Raw genomic sequence first — 19,936 nt, forward strand, 5'->3', positions numbered from 1 at the left:
TGCCTGTAATAGTCTCTGGGACCATATGCTGCAAGCTGAGGCAGAGGAGAGAGAAGAGCTATTTCTTACCATCATTTAGCTGCCAAGTCCTGGCATGCTTTCACCAAATTACATAACTAGAGACAGCAGGTGTGTTTCAGAAGCACATGGACCATCACCCCACCTCCCCAACACACACACACACACACACACACACACACACACACACACACACACACATACACCCCTCACCTAGATCTCTCTCCAGGTCCACCCCATCAACTATGTTCCCATCTGCTTATTAATGCTGGAAAATTCACAGCTAGTGTTTCATTCCTTGGATGTAAGCCTCTGGTTTTTAGTAATGTGCATATAATCCTGGGATATATGACATCTGAATCCCTTCACTTTTTAATTCAAACAAACCCACAATGTTTGCTGTAAATAACTCATTCAAAATGCTGACAAAATTAAAGGGATAAGCTCTATTAATCACATCTACCTTACTGTATACATGTAGAGGGAGGGTGAGGCAAAGAATGATGCAGGAAGAGGAGGCTGTGTGATCTACCTAATGATCAGGTTGACAGAAATAAAAACTACCATTATTTTAGCCAACTCAACCTCTAATTGCCATAAACAAGATTCTACACAGGTGTTCATTCTTTATACTTTCCAAGCCTTACTCTTTTCTATGAATTATATGTATAATAGAATAAAATTTTAAAATGAAATTCAGATCAAATACCCTGTTTGGGGACCTGGAAATAAAATTCATCAGAAAACTCTATGTGATTGTATCTGTTTGGCCAACAGAGATATTGTTATATGGCATTTCTCCAAGTTCCCACTCTTATTTATATCACTTTCCTATCCTCATAACATCTGTGCTTTTAGGAGTGTAGTAATATACTTAACTGAATACATTTCTGCTTAGCCAGGAGGAGATGCATAAAGATGTGGAAATACAGAAATTGCGATATCATGATAGCATAGGGAAAGAGGAACACTCATAAACAGAGCATAAGTTGGTGGAAAAATGTGGCCATTTTATCAAAATGTATTATGTGATATAATTTAATGTAGTAGTACTTTTCCCAGAAACTTCATTGTATAAAAGCACCTTAACAAACAAGTGGACTGAGGTACAAGATATATACAAGATACAAAAATATTCATTGTAACATTGCAAATGTGGCAAATGCTGGAAAAATCCTAAGTGCTCATTAGTAGGTTAAATAAATTATGATTTATTTACATGATGGAATCTAAAGCCACTAAAATATTTAAATAAGTGGATAAAATACCTAAGATATTTTACTAACTGTATGTGTATGGTCATACATAATTTTTTTACAAGTAAAAATGGGCATGCACATTTTCCTGTGATTACCTGTAAGAAGAGGGATGTTGGCAGGGGAAAAAACTTACTTTTAATTTCACGGTCTTCTGAAACTTTAAATTTTCTTGTTGCAAGTGATCATTCATTACTTATATGAGATAATAATAAGAAAATAAAGAAAAACAAAAAATGGGAAAAGGAGAAAAGCAAATTGCCCTTCTGGAAGCATATCTAGGTGTCATTTTGGCCTACATTCTCTCTTGGAGAGTGGCAATACTGGGTTAGAAGAGATCAGCACTGTCTTCCCTGATGTGCCCTGAACATCACTGTCCCTGCATGTTTTATATATTCGTCACCATAAACTAATATCTATCTTATTTGGATCAATGTAAACTGCTCATAGTACCTCTTGGGGTAACAAATTTCATAAGTTTATCACCCTGACTTCACAGCTATCAGTGTGCAGAGAAGACTATGACTCTAAATTTAGTCCCTTCAATCTTTAAGAGCTGTTTTCCAGGTGCAGGATTATAAAGGCTTGATGAGTAAGTCAGTGATCATCCCTCTATGTCTTTCAAAAATGTGTAGTCTTTGACTCTGTTACTCAGCTTTGCTTTTCCAAGCAAAAGTATCACAAATCTTCCATCTGCCTTCAAAGAGAGAGATCACCAGTTTGTCCAATCTATTAGCTGCCCTTCTCTGGGAACTTTCCACCTCCAATATGAATTTTTTTAGAGATTTTAGAATCAGAATTGCAAATGCTTTTCCCAGCATAGTTGGGCAGGGATTTTATACAATGTTCTCTGTTTTGTTTCCACTGCCTTTTTTCTTGACAAGTCCAACTGCTTGGCCAGCTTTTTGGAACAAGTTATCCAACTCCTTTTAGCCATTCTTTTCCCTCTGCAAGACACCAAAACCTCCAGATAAAAATGAAAAATGTTCAGATGTGTCTAAATCATTGAATCCCAGAATAGAACTCAAAGGGTCATTAGATATAATCTAGTCCAAACCTCCTATTTTATAAATGGGAGAAACTGGCTGGGTGCTCATGCCAGCCAAGGTGGGAGGGTCACTTGAGGCCAAGAGCTCAAGACTGGCCTGGGCAACATAGCAAAACTCTGTCTTTACTAAAAAAAAATTTTTAATTAGCTGGGCATGGTGTTGTGCCCCCTGTAGTCCCAGCTACTCAGGAGGATGAGGTGGGAGGATTGCTTGAGCCCAGGAGATTGAAGCTGCAGTGAGCTATGATCATTGCCATCAGCCTGGGTGACACAGCAAGACCCTGTCTCTAAAAAAATATATTCTTTTTCTTTTTCTTTTCTTTTTTCTTTTTCTTTTTTTTTTTTTTTTTTTTTTTGTTGGCAGAGTCTTGCTCTGTCGCCTGGGCTAGAGTGCAGTGGCACAATCTTGGCTCACTGCCCCTCCACCTCCTGGGTTCAAGCAATTCTCAAACCTCAGCCTCCCAAGTAGCTGGGATTACAGGCATGGGCCACCACGCCCAGCTTATTTTTGTATTTTTAGTAGAGACAGGTTTTCACCATGTTGTCCGGGATGGTCTCGAATTCCTGGCCTCAAGTGATCTGCCTGCCTCAGTCTCCCAAAGTGCTGGGATTACAGGTGTGAGCCACCACACCCAGCCAAATAATTTTTTAAATAAATAAGTAAATGGGAGAAACTGAGGTTCAGAGAGGTCATATTAGTCCATTTTCCCGCTGCTGATAAAGACATACCTGAGACTGGGAAGAAAAAAGAGGTTTAATTGGGCTTACAGTTCCACATGGCTGGGGAGGCCTGAGAATCATGGAGGGAGGCAAAAGGTACTTCTTACATGGTGGCAGCAAGAGAAACTGAGGAGGAGGCAAAAACAGAAACCCGTGATAAGCCCATCAGATCTCGTGAGACTTATTCACTATCACGAGATTAGCACAAGAAAGACCAGCACCCATGATTCAATTACCTCACTCTGGGTCCTGCCCACACCATGTGGGAATTCTGGGAGATACAATTCAAGTTGAAATTTGAATGGAGACAGAGTCAAACCATATCAGAGGTTAATCAAGGACTCTAACTTAAATCTCCCAACTTCCATGCCAGCCCCTTCTCCACCACATTTATATACAAGAGATAGCCAAAATACTTAATACCTGTATATGGCACAGGCACTGGACTGAAGACCCACCTGAGTATTGGGGCAGGGTCCTGAAGGCAGCCCAATGTGGTGGGCAATAGCTCTTTATTTTCTGGGTCAAAGAGTGTTCTGTGGGGTCCTGGGGGAGAAGCAGAGGTGGTTTCAGTGCCAGGTGGAGGGAGAGTGTTGTGGAGCTCGGTGCAATGTCTCTTGACCAACAAGTATGGAAGTATTTAAATATATTAACAACTGGGACAGTTGTCCTAGTGTGTCCCAGGTGTGCAGCAGTTGCATTGGTCTAATTTAGATAAAACTTAGGTGTACATTTTTTCTTCATTTGTATACTTTGATGTGTGAAGACTCAGAAGCTCTGGCCAAGTGATGTGCTTTAAATCTTTCAATATTTAGACATCATAAAAATGCTAGGTGCTCTGGACATTACACATAATTAAACAAAGTCCTAGGGGTCTTACAGGCTTTTAATATCAGTCATGAAAATGAACTCTTTTTTTTTTTTTTGAGATGGAGTCTCGCTCTGTTACCTGGGCTGGAGTGCAGTGGCATGATATCGGCTTACCATAATTTCCACCTCCCCGGTTCAAGCAATTCTCCTGTCTCAGCCTCCCAAGTAGCTGGGGCCTCCCAAGTAGCTGGGACTACAGGCGTGCACCACCATGCCCAGCTAATTTTTGTATTTTTAGTAGAGATGGGGTTTCACCATGTTAGCCAGGCTGGTCTCGAACTCCTGACCTCAAGTAATCCCCCCGCCTTGGCCTCCCAAAGTGCTGGGATTACAGGCGTGAGCCACTGTGCCCAGCCGAAAATGAAATCTTTAAATTGCAAAATAGATGTAGCTACACAGAAACATGAACTCTCTAAAAATGCATGAGCTGCTGCTTATCCATCTTCAAGGAAAAATGAGTCACAGTAATGTTTCCCTCTGTGAAACAGATTTTAAATTGTGATTTATGCAGTTTAAAAGCAGCTAAGTAGCCTGTGTCAGTAAGACTATCATGAGATGGTTTGATGGAGACTATTTTGGATAAATTACCAAATCAACTCAATTCCCCTTCCTCAGAGCCAAAGAGTAAAGAATACCCAGGAATGGCTGTGTGTGTGTGTGTGTGTGTGGGTGTGTGTGTGGGTGTGGGTGTGTGTGAAGAGGTTCTTTGTTCTCTCGTTGTTTTCCTCTCTCCAGCTCCTCAGGAGGTGCTACAAAGACACAGCATACGTGAAAGCTAAACAACAGCATGTACATAAATATTCCTCCTCCTCCCCTGCCTAAAACCAAAACATCTATCTCACAGCTTGAAATCCCAGCATTTCATCTGGCCTTTAAAAGTCCCCAAATAAAACAAAATTATTCCTGAAAAGTCTTGAATACTTGAATCTCTTTTCCACCACAGAAAAATGGGGTTTAGTTTCCCACAAAAAAATATTTTCTCATCTATTTATTTAACAGATCTTTGAAAAATATCAAAAGTTAAATCACACTTTGTCCCACTTTTAAAGAAATTGCCTTATTGAAAATAAAGACTATATAATAGAGATATAGAAGAGACTTAAATATATATTGAATGTGGGATGAATGAAAAAATTAATCAATATGTATGTATACCAATTAGACCTCAGTAAACCTGCTTAAAATTAATTCACAGGAAGTTTAATACTTGACCTGGGGACTTCTGATGCCATCTGTATCATATAGAGTTCAATCAGAGAAGGAAAACCACTACATACACACGTACACACACACAAACAGATTTAACCTTACACAATTGTGGAAGTTGGTTAAGTAGTCTCGGTAAGGTTGTCTTTGCCGCCTGTGATGCTGGAGCTTAAAGTCCACAGGGCAGGCAGTTAGGGAAGGGAAGATGGCTATGAAATGAGGGAAAGCAACAATAAGCTGGAACCCACAAGCACAAGCTGAAGACAAGGATGGGCTGAAACCTGTGACAGTTCTTGTTGATTCTGACCTTAGCATTGAAAGAAATGGCAAAAAACTGCAATTACCTTTGCACGGACCTAATAGTATGATTGTTCTGTGGAAGCTGGGGAGCCTTCATCACAGAGCTAAACCCACATACCTTACACAGGAGTAGAAGCATTGGAAAGAGGAGTCAGGGGAGAGTGGAGCAGTTAAAGCCCAGCTGCTGACTCTCTCCAACGAGGACAGTTAGCAGATCAGTGACAATGTGTGAGTTACAAAATGGCTGTTGTTCTCTTCTGCTATCCAAATCTTACATAAGAATTTATCTTCTGGCCCACTTTAACCAGAAACATATAGGAAGGGGATATCTTAAAAATGTAGTTGAGCCTTGCCAAGTTGACACATTCCAAAGCCGTCATAATAGTCAATATATTCTAGGGAGAGAAGTGTTAACATATTTCTGAGAACCAGGTTTTCAAAATGTGGAACTGAAGGTATTTACTCAGCAGGGTAAAGAAGAGGGCAAGGGTGGTGCAAAAAGAGGTAACAAAGCATATACTTATTTAGTCACTCTCTCTCTCCTTTCATTTATTAAAATTGTGTATTATTTATTCTGTGTCGGTCCTGTACTAAATTGTATTTGCCAAAAATGGCCACAATATATCCCTTCCAGCACAATCACCTTACATTGTGATGTTAACACTCCTGTATCAAGAGATGTGGTCTACGTTTACTCCCCTTAAATGTGGACAGGACTGAGACTATGGCAGAAGTGACACTGCATGACTTCCGAGGCTAGCTCATAAATATGATTAATTTCCACTGGGCTCTCTATCTTTCTGGAGACTCTCATCATTTACCCCATGTTACGAGGAAGCCTAACCTATATGGAGAAGTCACATGGAGATGTCCCAGTTGACATTTCCCACCATGATCTCAGCATAAATCAGCCAGCATCGATCACTAAACATGTAAGTGAGTGAGTTTTCAGATGATTTCTGCCCCCAGTCTTTAGGCATCCCTTCCCCTCCAAAATAAAGAAAACAAACAATGCCATATGGAGCAGAGAGATGAGCCATTCCACTGAGTCTTGCTCAAATTACGAATTTGTGAGCAAAATTAATGTTGTCATTATTTCAAGCTACCAAGTTTTGGGGTAATTTGTTACACAGCCATAGTAACTGAAACAGGCTCTTTGCCAGACCAATAAAGTATATAATGGACAATATATATTATGTTATTAAATTGTAAATAATTACCTAAATCCTTTTGCTTTAATATTGGTTAAATTGGCTTGAAGTTAAGTTTTTAATCAATACTTTTGTGTAGTGGGTTTTTTTAACTTTTTTTATTATTATACTTTAAGTTTTAGGGTACATGTGCACAATATGCAGATTAGTTACATATGTATACATGTGACATGCTGGTGTGCTGCACCCACTAACTCATCATCTAGCATTAGGTATATCTCCCAGTGCTATCCCTCCCCCCTCCCCCCACCCCACAACAGTCCCCAGAGTGTGATGTTCCCCTTCCTGTGCCCATGTGTTCTCATTGTTCAATTCCCACCTATGAGTGAGAATATGCAGTGTTTGGTTTTTTGTTCTTGCGATAGTTTACTGAGAATGATGATTTCCAATTTCATCCATGTCCCTACAAAGGACATGAACTCATCCTTTTTTATGGCTGCATAGTATTTCATGGTGTATATGTGCCACATTTTCTTAATCCAGTCTATCATTGTTGGACATTTGGGTTGGTTCCAAGTCTTTGCTATTGTGAATAGTGCCACAATAAACATACGTGTGCATGTGTCTTTATAGCAGCATGATTTATAATCCTTTGGGTATATACCCAGTAATGGGATGGCTGGGTCAAATGGTATTTCTAGTTCTAGATCCCTGAGGAATCGCCACACTGACTTCCACAATGGTTGAACTAGTTTACAGTCCCACCAACAGTGTAAAAGTGTTCCTATTTCTCCACATCCTCTCCGGCACCTGTTGTTTCCTGACTTTTTAATGATTGCCATTCTAACTGGTGTGAGATGATATCTCATTGTGATTTTGATTTGCATTTCTCTGATGGCCAGTGATGGTGAGCATTTTTTCATGTGTTTTTTGGCTGCATAAATGTCTTCTTTTGAGAAGTGTCTGCACATGTCCTTTGCCCACTTTTTGATGGGGTTAAATGGAACAGAACAGAGCCCTCAGAAATAACGCCGCATATCTACAACTATCTGATCTTTGACAAACCTGAGAAAAACAAGCAATGGGGAAAGGATTCCCTATTTAATAAAAGGTGCTGGGAAAACTGGATAGCCATATGGAGAAACCTGAAACTGGATCCCTTCCTTACACCTTATACAAAAATCAATTCAAGATGGATTAAAGACTTAAATGTTAGACCTAAAACCATAAAAACCCTAGAAGAAAACCTAGGCATTACCATTCAGGGGACAGGCACGGGCAAGGACTTCATGTCTGAAACACCAAAAGCAATGGCAACAAAAGCCAAAATTGACGAATGGGATCTAATTAAACTAAAGAGCTTCTGCACAGCAAAAGAAACTACCATCAGAGTGAACAGGCAACCCACAAAATGGGAGAAAATTTTCGCAACCTACTCATCTGACAAAGGGCTAATATCCAGAATCTACAATGAACTCAAACAATTTTTTTAACTTTTTATCTTGAGATAAATGTAGATTTGCATGCAGGTTTAAGAAGTAATACAGAGAGGAAGATCCCATTTACTCTTTACCTAGTTTCCCTTAATAGTAACATCTTTCCTAACTATAGTACAATATCACAGCCAGGAAATTGATGTTGATACAGTCTACCAAACTTATTCAGATCTCACCAGTTATACATGCAGTCATGTGTGTGTATTTAGTTCTATGCAGTTTTATCACATTTGTAGTGTTATGTGATCACCACTATAGTCAAGATAGAGAATAGCTGGGTGTGGTGGCCCATGCCTATAGTCCCACATAGGAGGCTGAGGCAGGAGGATTGCTTGAGCCCAAAAGTTTGAGTCCAGCCTGGGCAACACAGTGCGATCCTGTCTCTACAATAATAATAATAATAATAATAAAATTTTAAAAATACAGAACAGTCCCATTACAAGGAACTCCTTATGCACCCTTTATAGCCACAGCCACCTCCCTTCTGCCACCACCACCTGCCAATCCCTAGCAACCATTAATCTGGTTTCCATAACTATGATTTTGTCATTTCAAGAATGTTATATAAAATTCATTCATTATGGACTGAATAAAATCGTGTGGTATGTAAACTTTCGAGATTACCTTTTTTTACTCAGCATAATTCCCTGGAGATCCATCTAGGTTGTTATGCATATTGATAGCATGTTCCTTTTTACAGCTGAGTAGTATTTCATGGTATGGATATATCACAGTTAAGTGTTCACTCCTTAAAGAGCATTTGGGTCATTTCCAGTTTTTGAATATTATAACTTCCACGTACTTTTTTTGTGTGTGGACATACATTTTCATTTCTCTGCGATAAATGCTCAAGAGTGAAATTGCTGTGTTGTATGATAAACGTGTGTTTAGTTTTGTAAGAAACTGTCATGTTCTTTTTCAGAGTAGCCATACCATTTTCCATTCCCTTTAGCAATGTATGAGTGGTCCAGTGTCTCTACATTATCATTTCAACACGTGTGTAGTGATATAGCAACTTTTTTTGTAATATGATCTGACTAGATATGTGTAAACTCTGTTCCTTCTTGTTTTCACCAGGGATCTTATTTTCTTCAGAGCTTCTAGGCCTAGGGCCTGCTAAGAAATTTCACACCTATGTCAAATGGTGAGGGGATCTTTTGTTTTCTTAACACTACCTCGTTCCCCTTGACCATCCTTCATGAGACGGAGAAGAAAATGAGTTATGTGGGCTCCATAGCTAATGGCTGGCTTTCCTTTTTTAAAGAAACTACTCCTAATGGATATGCAGAGGCTTTGTTCCAAAAAAAAATTAAATACATTTTCTGCAAGATATTTTAAGTAAAAAAAAATCAAGATAAAGAATGATAAGGTTAGGGACAAGAGTAAATATAAGGTTTAATATATAAAATGCATGAGGTCTCTTGCAATTGAGTCACAAATTTGCCTGTACATTTGTAGAGTTAAGAGGGAAATGTGGTGAATTATCTATTTCACAACACTCATAGGGAAATAATAAACCAGTTTCTCACAGAAACCCAGCCTGGTTCTGTGACCAGAGTGGAAATTCCCCCATGTCTATGGAGGCCACGTAGGTAATGTAAGTGAGTGAAACAGATTGGGAATAAGACAATAGGGAGTAGGGGCTGGGGCTGTGTCAAACTGGAAAGCACATGCACAGTCTAAGGGCAGCTACTACTACTCAGCTTCAGCCAATATTCCCAGAGGGAAGCATAAGCCCTGTGTTGCCAGATTTATTTTGACTTTTAATATATTAGCAACTATATCAGTGAAAATAATAACTGAACAAAATGCTTCTGTAGTCCAGAGCTGGTCAATCGCTGCCAGTTTAAAACCTCTGGCCTTGAAGAGTAGGCAGAAACATCTAATGCAAGACAATCCTTATAAATATGACCTCTTTCAGCCTAGCTTTGGGTAACTATTGAATGTCACTGAGTCGGTGATTAAGATTTCTGACATGCACTTAGAATGAAGATTGTATGGCTGGTCAGGTATGGTGTCATACACTTTCATAGTCAGCCAACAACAGTAAAAATATGAACAAAAGACTTAAACAGGCGCTTCACGAAAGAAGATATCCAAATTGCCAATAAATATATTAAAGCGCTCAATGTTATTAGTCATGAGGAAAATACAAATTAAAACCACAGTGAGATAAAACTACATACTCACTAAAATGATAAATATAAAAAACACCCACTCAAGTGTGGGTGAAGATGTGGAGTAATTGGAATGCTCGTACATTGCTGATAGGAATGTAAACTTGTACATCCTTGTCATTTCTAATGAAATTTAAGACATTCCTTCCTCATTGCCTAGCAATTTCTTTTTTTCAGGTCATATCCAAATGTTTATTTAACTCATAACCTCCATAACACGTTAAGTTGAACTTACAGAAACGAAAGTAAAGCATTTGAAAATTGATCTGTGGATACAGGATATTTCTATAGGAAACAAATATAAAACATGAGACTCAATGAGTTTGATGGTGATAATAATTAATGCTTAGGATTCAACTTATATTCTAATTAATCTAATTGGGTTAACTACAATCATGAAATATTCCATATTTTCCTGTTATGACTTTGTTTTTGTTTGTTTTTTTAAACTTTTATTTTAGGTTTAGGGGTACATGTGCAGGTTTGTTATATAGGTAAACTCATGTCATGGGAGGTTGTTGTACAGATTTTGTCACCCAGGTACTAAGCCTAGTATCCAACAGTTAGGTTTTTTGTTTTTTTGTTTGTTTTTCTCCTCTCCCTCCTCCCATCCGCCACCCTTGGGTAGGCCCCAGTGTCTGTTATTCTCCTCTATGTGTCCATGTATTCCTATCATTTAGCTCCCGCTTATAAGTGAGAACATGTGGTACTTGGTTTTCTGTTCCTGCATTAGGTTTTTTTTCAATTTTTAGTTTTTTTATTTCAATAGGCTTTTGGGGGAACAGGTGGTGTTTGGTTACATGAATAAGTTCTTTAATGGTGATTTCTGAGATTTTGGTGCACCCATCACCAGATCAGTGTACACTGTGCCCAATGTGTAGTATTTTATCCCTCGCCACCCCCACCCTTTCCTCCCAAGTCCTCAAAGTCCAATATATCATTCTTATGCCTTTGTGCCCTCATAGCTTAGCTCCCACATATGAGTGAGAACATACAATGCTTGGTTTTCCATTCTTGAGTTACTTCACTTAGAATAACAGTGTCCAATTCCATCCAGGTTGCTGTGAATGCCATTATTTCATTCCTTTTTATGGCTGAGTAGTATTCCATGGTATATACACTACATTTTCTTTATCCACTCATTGATTGATGGGCATTTGGGCTGGTTCCATATTTTTGCAATTACAAATTGTGCTGCTATAAACATGCATGTGCAAGTATCTTTTTCGTATAATGACTTCTTTTCCTCTGGGTAGATACCTAGTAGTGGGGTTGCTTGATCAAACAGTAGATCTACTTGTAGTTCCTTAAAGAATCTCCACGCTGTTTTCCATATAGGTTATACTAGTTTACATTCCCACCAACAGTGTAAAAGTGTTCCCTTTTCACCACATCCATGCCAACATCTATTTTTTTTAATTTTTTTATTATGGCCATTCTTGCAGGAGTGAGGTGGCATCGCATTGTGATTTTGATTTACATTTCCCTGATAATTAGTGATGTTGAGTATTTCTTTCATATGCTTGTTGGCCATTTGTATAGAGAAAATCTTCACAGTCTATACATCTGACAAAGGACTAATATCCAAAATCTACAAAGAACTCAAATAAATCAGCAAGCAAAAAACAATCCCAAAACTTCTAAGTATATACTAACCAAAAGAAATGCATGTATATATCCATAGAAAGACTTGGGCAAGAATGTTCAGAGCAGTTTTATTCAGACTAGCCGTTAACTGAAAACATCCCAAATGTCCATCAACAAGAAAATGAGTAAACAAAAAACTTTGGGGTATATTCATACAGTCAATGAGCAATAGAAAGAACTAATTAGGATGCATCCAACAGCATGGATTAATCTCAAAAACATTAGGTTGGGTGAAAGAAGCCCTACACAAAAGAGTATATACTGTATGATTCCGTTTATATAAGGTTCAAAAACAGGCTGGGCATGGTGGCTTGTAACTATAATTCCAGCACTTTGGGAGGCCAAGGCTGGAGGATCATTTGAGCAAAGGAGTTCAAGACCAGCATGGGTAACATGGTGAGACCCTGTCTCTACAAAATAAATAAATAAATAAATAAATAAATAAATAAATAAATAAATAAAATTAGCCAGTCATGGTGGCTTGCACCTGTAGTCCTAGCTACTAGGGAAGCTGAGGCAGGAGGATCACTTGAGCCCAGGAGGTCCAGGCTGCAGTGAGTCATGTTTGTGCCACTGCACTCCTACCTGGGTGACAGAATGGGACCCTGTCTTACAAAAAAAGGATTTAAAGTTCAAAAACAAGCACAACTTGTGGTAATTTTAAAACTGGTTGCCTCTGTGGGTGGGGGAACTGACTTTAATTCTGAGAGATGGGAATGTTCTATATCTTGAGCTGGGTGGTTACATGTTGTATATTTTTGCTAAAATTTTCCAAACTGTACGCATAAAATCTGCACGTTTTACCATATGTAAATTATACCTCATTAATCTACTAAAATAATAGTTGGGTCCTGGAAAAAAAAAAAGCAACTGGACAAGGACACTGCTGGCCTGGCCCAACCAAACTATCCAGCTTCACACAGGGAAGAAATGTCAGCCTCCATGTTGGCATGTTGTACTTGGGTGCATGTGTTGGGCTAGTTCCCACATAGAAATGGCAAAACATGCTTACAGAGTGCCCAAGAGAGAAAATCCTTCCTTCCCCAGAATTTTCCTAATACAGAGAGGCAGTACATGCTAATGGCTAAGAAAATGACTTTGGAGTCAAATAACATAGATTCAAATTTTGGCTTTCCCAAATATTAGCTTGATGACTTTGAGGAAATTCTTACTGTTCCAAGCCTCTTGTTGCTCATCTATAAAATGGGTATGATAATACCTTCTTCAAAGTATCATCATGGAGATTGTCTGCAAAGTGCTCACTTAGCACAGTAACACCCATATGGTATTCAATAAATTGTAGCATTTCATTCTATATTCATATAGGGACCAAATGTCTGAACATCTACCTTTCAAAGCTTATCTAACATCTTCTCCTTAAAGAACTTTCCACTATTCTAAGACTCCTAGGAAGAGTAACATACTGAGTTCTTAAGGCCTTAGTGCACATTACTTTTAGAAAAATATGACTTCCCTCAGAGAGAAGCAAGGTGGGTAGGTCATAGGGTAATTTACTTGACATAGATGTAAGGGAAAGCACTGCTAAAGGAAGAGGTGTCATTTAGGATTCCTGTTTGCAAGTAATTGAAATGATCTTTGGCTTAACCGAAGGCAGAGGCCGGAAAATCAGGCCTAGGCTTACAGAAACCAAGGTCACTCTGTAGGCCTAGGCCACACAATTCATACCAACTAATTTAAAGTAGGAAGTAACCAATAAACGCATGACCTACATTTGTTTCATTGCATCAATTCCTCAAGATCCAAAGTTTGGGGAAAGAGTATCAGAGTTGTCTACTTTGCAGCCCCAACAGTGTGAAAGTGTTCCTATTTCTCCACATCCTCTCCAGCACCTGTTGTTTCCTGACTTTTTAATGATCGCCATTCTAACTGGTGTGAGATGATATCTCATTGTGGTTTTGATTTGCATTTCTCTGATGGCCAGTGATGATGAGCATTTTTTCATGTGTCTGTTGGCTGCATAAATGTATTCTTTTGAGAAGTGCCTGTTCTTATCCTTCGCCCACTTTTTGATGGGGTTGTTTGATTTTTTCTTGTAAATTTGTTTAAGTTCTTTGTAGATTCTGGATATTAGCCCTTTGTGAGATGGGTAGATTGCAAAAATTTTCTCCCATTCTGTAGGTTGCCTGTTCACTCTGATGGTAGTTTCTTTTGCCGTGCAGAAGCTCTTTAGTTTAATTAGATCCCATTTGTCTATTTTGGCTTCTGTTGCCGTTGCTTTTTGTGTTTTAGTCATGAAGTCCTTGCTGTAAACTAGTTCAACCATTGTGAAAGACAGTGTGGCGATTCCTCAAGGATCTAGAACTAGAAATACCATTTGACCCTGCCATCCCATTACTGGGTATTTACCCAAAGGATTATAAATCATGCTGCTATAAAGACACATGCACACGTATGTTTATTGTGGCACTATTCACAATAGCAAACACTTGGAACCAACCCAAATGTCCATCAATGATAGACTGGATTAAGAAATGTGGCACATATACACCATGGAATACTATGCAGCCATAAAAAAGGATGAGTTCATGTCTTTGGAGGGACATGGATGAAGCTGGAAACTATCATTCTGAGCAAACTATCGCTAGGACAGAAAACCAAACACTGCATGTTCTCACTCATAGGTGGGAATTGAACAATGAGAACACCTGGACACAGGATGGGGAACGTCACACACCAGGGCCTGTTGTGGGGTGGGGGGAGGGGGGAGGGATAGCATTAGGATATATACCTAATGTAAATGATGAGTTAATGGGTGCAGCACACCAACATGGCACAGGTATACATATGTAACAAACCTGCACATTGTGCACATGTACCCTAGAACTTAAAGTACAATAATAAAAAAAAGAGTTTTTATTATTAAAATTGTATGCTCTCACAGGGCAGAAACTATAGCTATTCTTCATTTAAAAAAAAAAGAGTATCAGATTTGTGGAGCTCAGACCAACTTCTCTTTCCTGGCTCTCAAACTAGGCAAGGCTAGGAAAGACTGGATGTCTTCGGCTTCCAAAGGGTGGGGCAGGAACCTGGAATTACCTTACACCAAGACTACCCTAATCAGGGAGAGATATTCACCAAAAGAAAATTGGGGTGCCCTGGGAAGTGGCAGTGGATACTGGGCAGCTGGAAAGTAACAAATATCTACAGGAACACAGGGCACAGTAGTGGAGGGCCAGAAAATACCATTTCCCCCTTCTTAGTGGGTTCTTAAGAGACCTTGTATTTGGAGCTCAACAGCTTTTTGGTGATCCTATTATTAAATTCATCTCAACAACAGCTCTGAGCAGTAGAGAGGGACTATCAATTTATTTCCTTATTAGTGACCTGTTCTGTCTCATTGTATTTATTTCTTAACAGTTCAAGTGCTTTCTGTGGAGGTTAGCAGGAAGCCCAGAGCAAATATTTAAGAGTATCATTTGTTACATGTTACATATATTATATATTATATATATTATATTTTTACACATATAAAAGTTAAAAGATTAGGGTGACTTCTTGCACAAATCTTAGTAAAACAACTGTACTAGCTAGTAAGTTATATGCAGTAGTCATTAAAATGTTGAAATATAGGGAAATGTAAATTTTAGCTCATTTAAATATTTCCAGAAAAAATATTTTATTTTCATAGAAATGTTACTTTGGTGTTGCCTACTACAAACTTTTTGGGAAGGAGGAGGCCAAAATATAAATTTGAAAATTGTACTTAAAATTTATTTTAATTTTTAAATTTCCCTCAGACTTTCTTATATACATTTTTTCTCAGCTTGAGAGAAATCATGTGCTGCCATACCACATTTTTTAATTCAATATGAACTTTATCAGAAAATATTTTTACTTCAGTTAATCTTTCTGTGTGTGTCAGTGTGTGTGTGTGTGTGTGTGTGCACATGCACGCGCTTATAAAGCCTTGGTAAATTTTGACAACTGTCTTTTCTGAGTGGTATAATATCATAGCTCTTTTGCAATCATTTTGAATTACGTGTGCATGTCAACCAATTCAAGTACACTTCTGCTCTATAGGCAACTTCATTTAGTTAAAAAAAAAAACCTTGTTTTTACCATAACACTGTGCTTCACAAAAAATGATAATAACTTTCATATTATATCACAAAACAAATAACTGAATCCTCAATGTTGAACTTTTAAAATGAATTTCCAATAGAATTCAAAACAATATCATATTTTCCCTTTGACAGAATGAACTTCTAAAACTTTTACTTTGATACAACGAATTGGGTGATAAAAATTTAGCCATCATTGGAATTAACAGATTGTTTTATTTGAAGCATTCAATATCACTGATGTAAAACTGACCTCACTTAATTCTTTGCAAAGCTCTGCTAATGAAGTGAACACAATAACATCTATCAGTTCATTTTTAATATATGCACATGAACACTTGGAATAGAAATGAATGGCATTAATTTAGGAAAATGATGATTTGATCTAAATTAAAAGTCATGCTTTACTGAGTGATATGTAAATACACCTTCTGAAGACGTATTAATACGTGTTAAATGGCCATCTTCGGGCCCAGGCTTCTTAAATTAACTATGAAGTTTTGAAACTACGAAGTTTTCTAAGTGCAGCAAACCACCATGGCACATGTATACCTATGTAACAAACCTGCACCTTCTGCACATGTATCCCGGAACTTAAAGTAAAATAAATTAAAAAAGGAAACTACGAAATTTTGAAATAAATGTTTATGTATCTTTCACAGATCTACCTCCTCAGATTTTATATAGCCAGTCAATATTATTTTGGCTCCCAGGGTGGCTGGTAAATGGCTCCTAAACTTTTATGCAAATTACATGTCCATGATCAACTTTCTTGAGAAACGGAAAGTCAGTAGTTCGGTTGTTATTAATAATCATGTGCTTCATCTTTTTTTCAGAATGAAGCATCTTGTTTACAGCTTAATATATATGCATATAAAACACACTTCTGTCCACTCCCCCATAAGCGGGTCCAGGCAGCTCCTTCCTACAGAGGGTAGGGAAGAGGGCCATCAGGGCAGTGCCTATTTTCTCAAAGGCACTTACCCTCCCCTCCCGAAATGCTCCATGCCTCCAGTTCCAATACCGGGGGCCAGGCAGGAAGCCCCTCTGAAAAAGAAAGGGCCCCCCCAAAACTCCCACCCCACCTTGGTTTGAGCTGCAGTTGTGGAGGACCTTGCTGAACTCTTTGGCACCCCTCATTTCTGCTCCCTGTTACATCATCCAAGCCAGAAGCACAAGTCACAGGTAGGTGGGGGTGGGGGGAACTGGTCTGGTGTTGGCTCAGTCAGGTGGTTGCTCTCCCTGGAGGACCCCCCAGGGCTGATGTCTCTGAGGCTGTAGAATCCTGATTTGGACTCCTCCAGCCCCATATTCCCACCATATTTTGTGAGGTGAGCTCCTGGGCTCTCACTGGCTGCCTGAGGGTGGGGCTGATCTCAGTTGGAGTCAGAATCTGAGGAGTCCCTTGAAGAGGAGGAGCTGGTGGATTCATTATCTTCATCCTCACTGCCATCCTCCTCATCATCTTTATCCTTGTCATCCTCCTTATTCTTGTCCCTATCTTTGATCTCATCCTCAATGCTGGACTTGGAGGAGTCCCCACCATCAGAGGAGTCACTAGTCTCATCATCTTCCTCTTCTTCCTCTTCATCCTTGTTGTCCTTCTCCTCAGACTTCTAATTGGACTTCAGGGTAGTCCAGCTGGACTTGGAGTTCAGGTCTCAAAGCTTAGTCATGCTCTTATGTTCATTGGAGATGTACTCTTTGTAAATTACATGGTCCTGGGGAGACAGACTCTTGATGCAGAGGCCCAGGTGTACCTTGCACACTTCTGCTGCTCCTTGGCCAGCTTTTTGTAGTGCTCCTTCTGGCTCTGGGAGATGTGCTGCCAGCGGCTGCCATTCTCCACCATGCGCTCCTTCAGTGGCAGGTGGTTCAGCTCCCCATTGGACAGCAGCTCCTGGGAACTGTTCATGGGAGGCTTCTTGGTTTCTCCCAGGAACTTTATCTTCCTGGAAGAGTTTCTAGCAACCAGAGGTGCCTGCATCTCACTCGGCTCTCTCTCGTATCACTTTTGGTGTTTAGCTGCCTTCTTAATCCATAGCAGTTTCTCCTTCTTCTTTATGTTATTCCAGGTCATCTCCATGGCTTTTGAGGCCTTCACCCAGTTGTTCTTCAATTGGGCCATGTAGTCACTAATGATGCTCTGTTACCAGATCTTCTCTGCTGTCTTAGGTGACTCTGGCAGCTTGCCCTGTGCCTGGTGCTCCCCCCTGGGCCTTGTTCTTGGCCTTCTTCTTCCCAGATCATTCCACATTTGGGCCAGCAGGTAGGTCCACTCACTCCCAGGGAGCTCAGGCTGCTCCTCCCACAGCTGCTACCACTTCTCCTCAAAAAAAAAAAAAAAAAGAAAGAAAAAAAAGAAATGAACACATCCAATATGGGCCACTTAGGCTTCTCTGAGCTGTCCTCACCCCCATCTTGGGGTGGCTTCTTGGAGGCCGGGCTGGTGGCTTGCTTCTTGTTGCTATTCAACATCTTCTCCTTCCCCAGGACCCACTACTGCTCCTCCCTGGGGAAGTCTCTCAAGTAAATGGAGGAGCTCCACCTCATAATGTTTCTTTTTCTGAATGCACTTCATGTGATAGGCATCCTTCTCCTTGTGGGAGAGGAGCTTCCACTGTTGGCTGCACAGCACCATGCACTCTCTGCTGGGTGTGTCCTTCATGTCAGCCATGAGCTCTTCTCAGTACGGCAAGTAGCTGCTGGGAAGTGGCTTGGTGGGTCATCCATCAAACTTGTCCTTGAGCTGCCATTCTCAGCCTTGGTGAAGGTGAACTTGGTGATGCCCACCCCACTGATATTCGGCTCAAGGTGCTTCTGGATATAGTCCCACATGGTCTCCTCATATTTCTTCTGCTGATCCAGGGCCTTACTAATCCATTTCAGCCTCTTGTTGTCCCAGAGCTGAGACCACTGCTTCCTAGGAAGTCCTTCACCTTCTTACCTGCTTCGTAGTGGCATCTGGGCTCACTTTGAAATACACCTTCTTCTCATGAGTGTACCACAGTTGCTGGGGAATTTGGGGCTTCTTGGGGATATCTGACTTCTTGTCATTCTGGATTGGGTCAGAGTGATCCTCTTTGAATTGGGTCAGGTTTCTACAGACTTTTGTTTCTCCTTATGGAAGCCCTGCATATATTTTATCTTCTTCTCCAGAAGCTGCTTGGATTTCTTGGATATAATCTTGGTCAGGTCCAGATTGCTCATCTCAAGGGGAGTTTCACATACTTGTCGTGCTTCTCCATGAAGAAGGGAAATAAGGAAGCGGGGAATTCCTTGGGAAATCTGCAGGGTTTTTTGTTTGTTTGTTTGTTTGTTTGTTTGCCTTTGTAAGGATTTGTAACATGTTTCTGAGCATTGAGGATCAATTCTGTCAATGTATGGAACTTCCTGGCCTTGTTAGAAATCTCTACCCATTCAAGCTTACACATGTCTACAGAAAAGTCCTTAAATGCTACATTTTCCCACTCCATATGTGACTTGGTAGTTTTGAACTTGGAGCTGTCATTGACTGTAAAGTAATTTTTCAAGCATTGTGGCAAAGTCAGCATGTCTTCCTGGTACCAGCAGTCTTGGCCTTTGGGGATGGCCATTTTCAGGTCTGTGGGGCAGTCAGTTTTTCTCTTTATCCTCCAGGTGTCCAGCTACCTCTTCCATGGTGCTGGCTGGCAACCCAGGATCAAAGCCACCTCACCCTTTAGAAGACATACCAATTCCCACTCAGGCAGGCTGAGAGGTGAGGGACTTTCTATCCCTCTCCCCTCTCAAAGAGGAGGTGGGCACAGGTCCCACACTCTCAGAGATAACCAGCCAAGACCCTAATAGACTTAATGGGTTGGTAGATGTGGGAGCATGCTCCTCCCCTTCTTCCTAACCTCTCCCCTATCCCCTGCAGCCTGGCTCCGTGGTGTGCACACTCCCCTGCCCACTGGAAACTGCTTTCTGCTTCCATGTGCAGTGAG

The 19,936-nt window shown here is 40.0% G+C and overlaps 1 pseudogene; it reads right to left on the minus strand.

The window, feature by feature from the left end:
- Window positions 1-17,347: 17,347 nt before the first annotated feature.
- LOC100988682 (nucleolar transcription factor 1-like) lies at window positions 17,348-19,597 on the minus strand (annotated as a pseudogene).
- Window positions 19,598-19,936: the final 339 nt, after the last annotated feature.

The sequence above is a fragment of the Pan paniscus genome, chromosome X (genome assembly GCF_029289425.2).
Source record: "Pan paniscus chromosome X, NHGRI_mPanPan1-v2.0_pri, whole genome shotgun sequence".
NCBI lineage: Eukaryota > Metazoa > Chordata > Mammalia > Primates > Hominidae > Pan > Pan paniscus.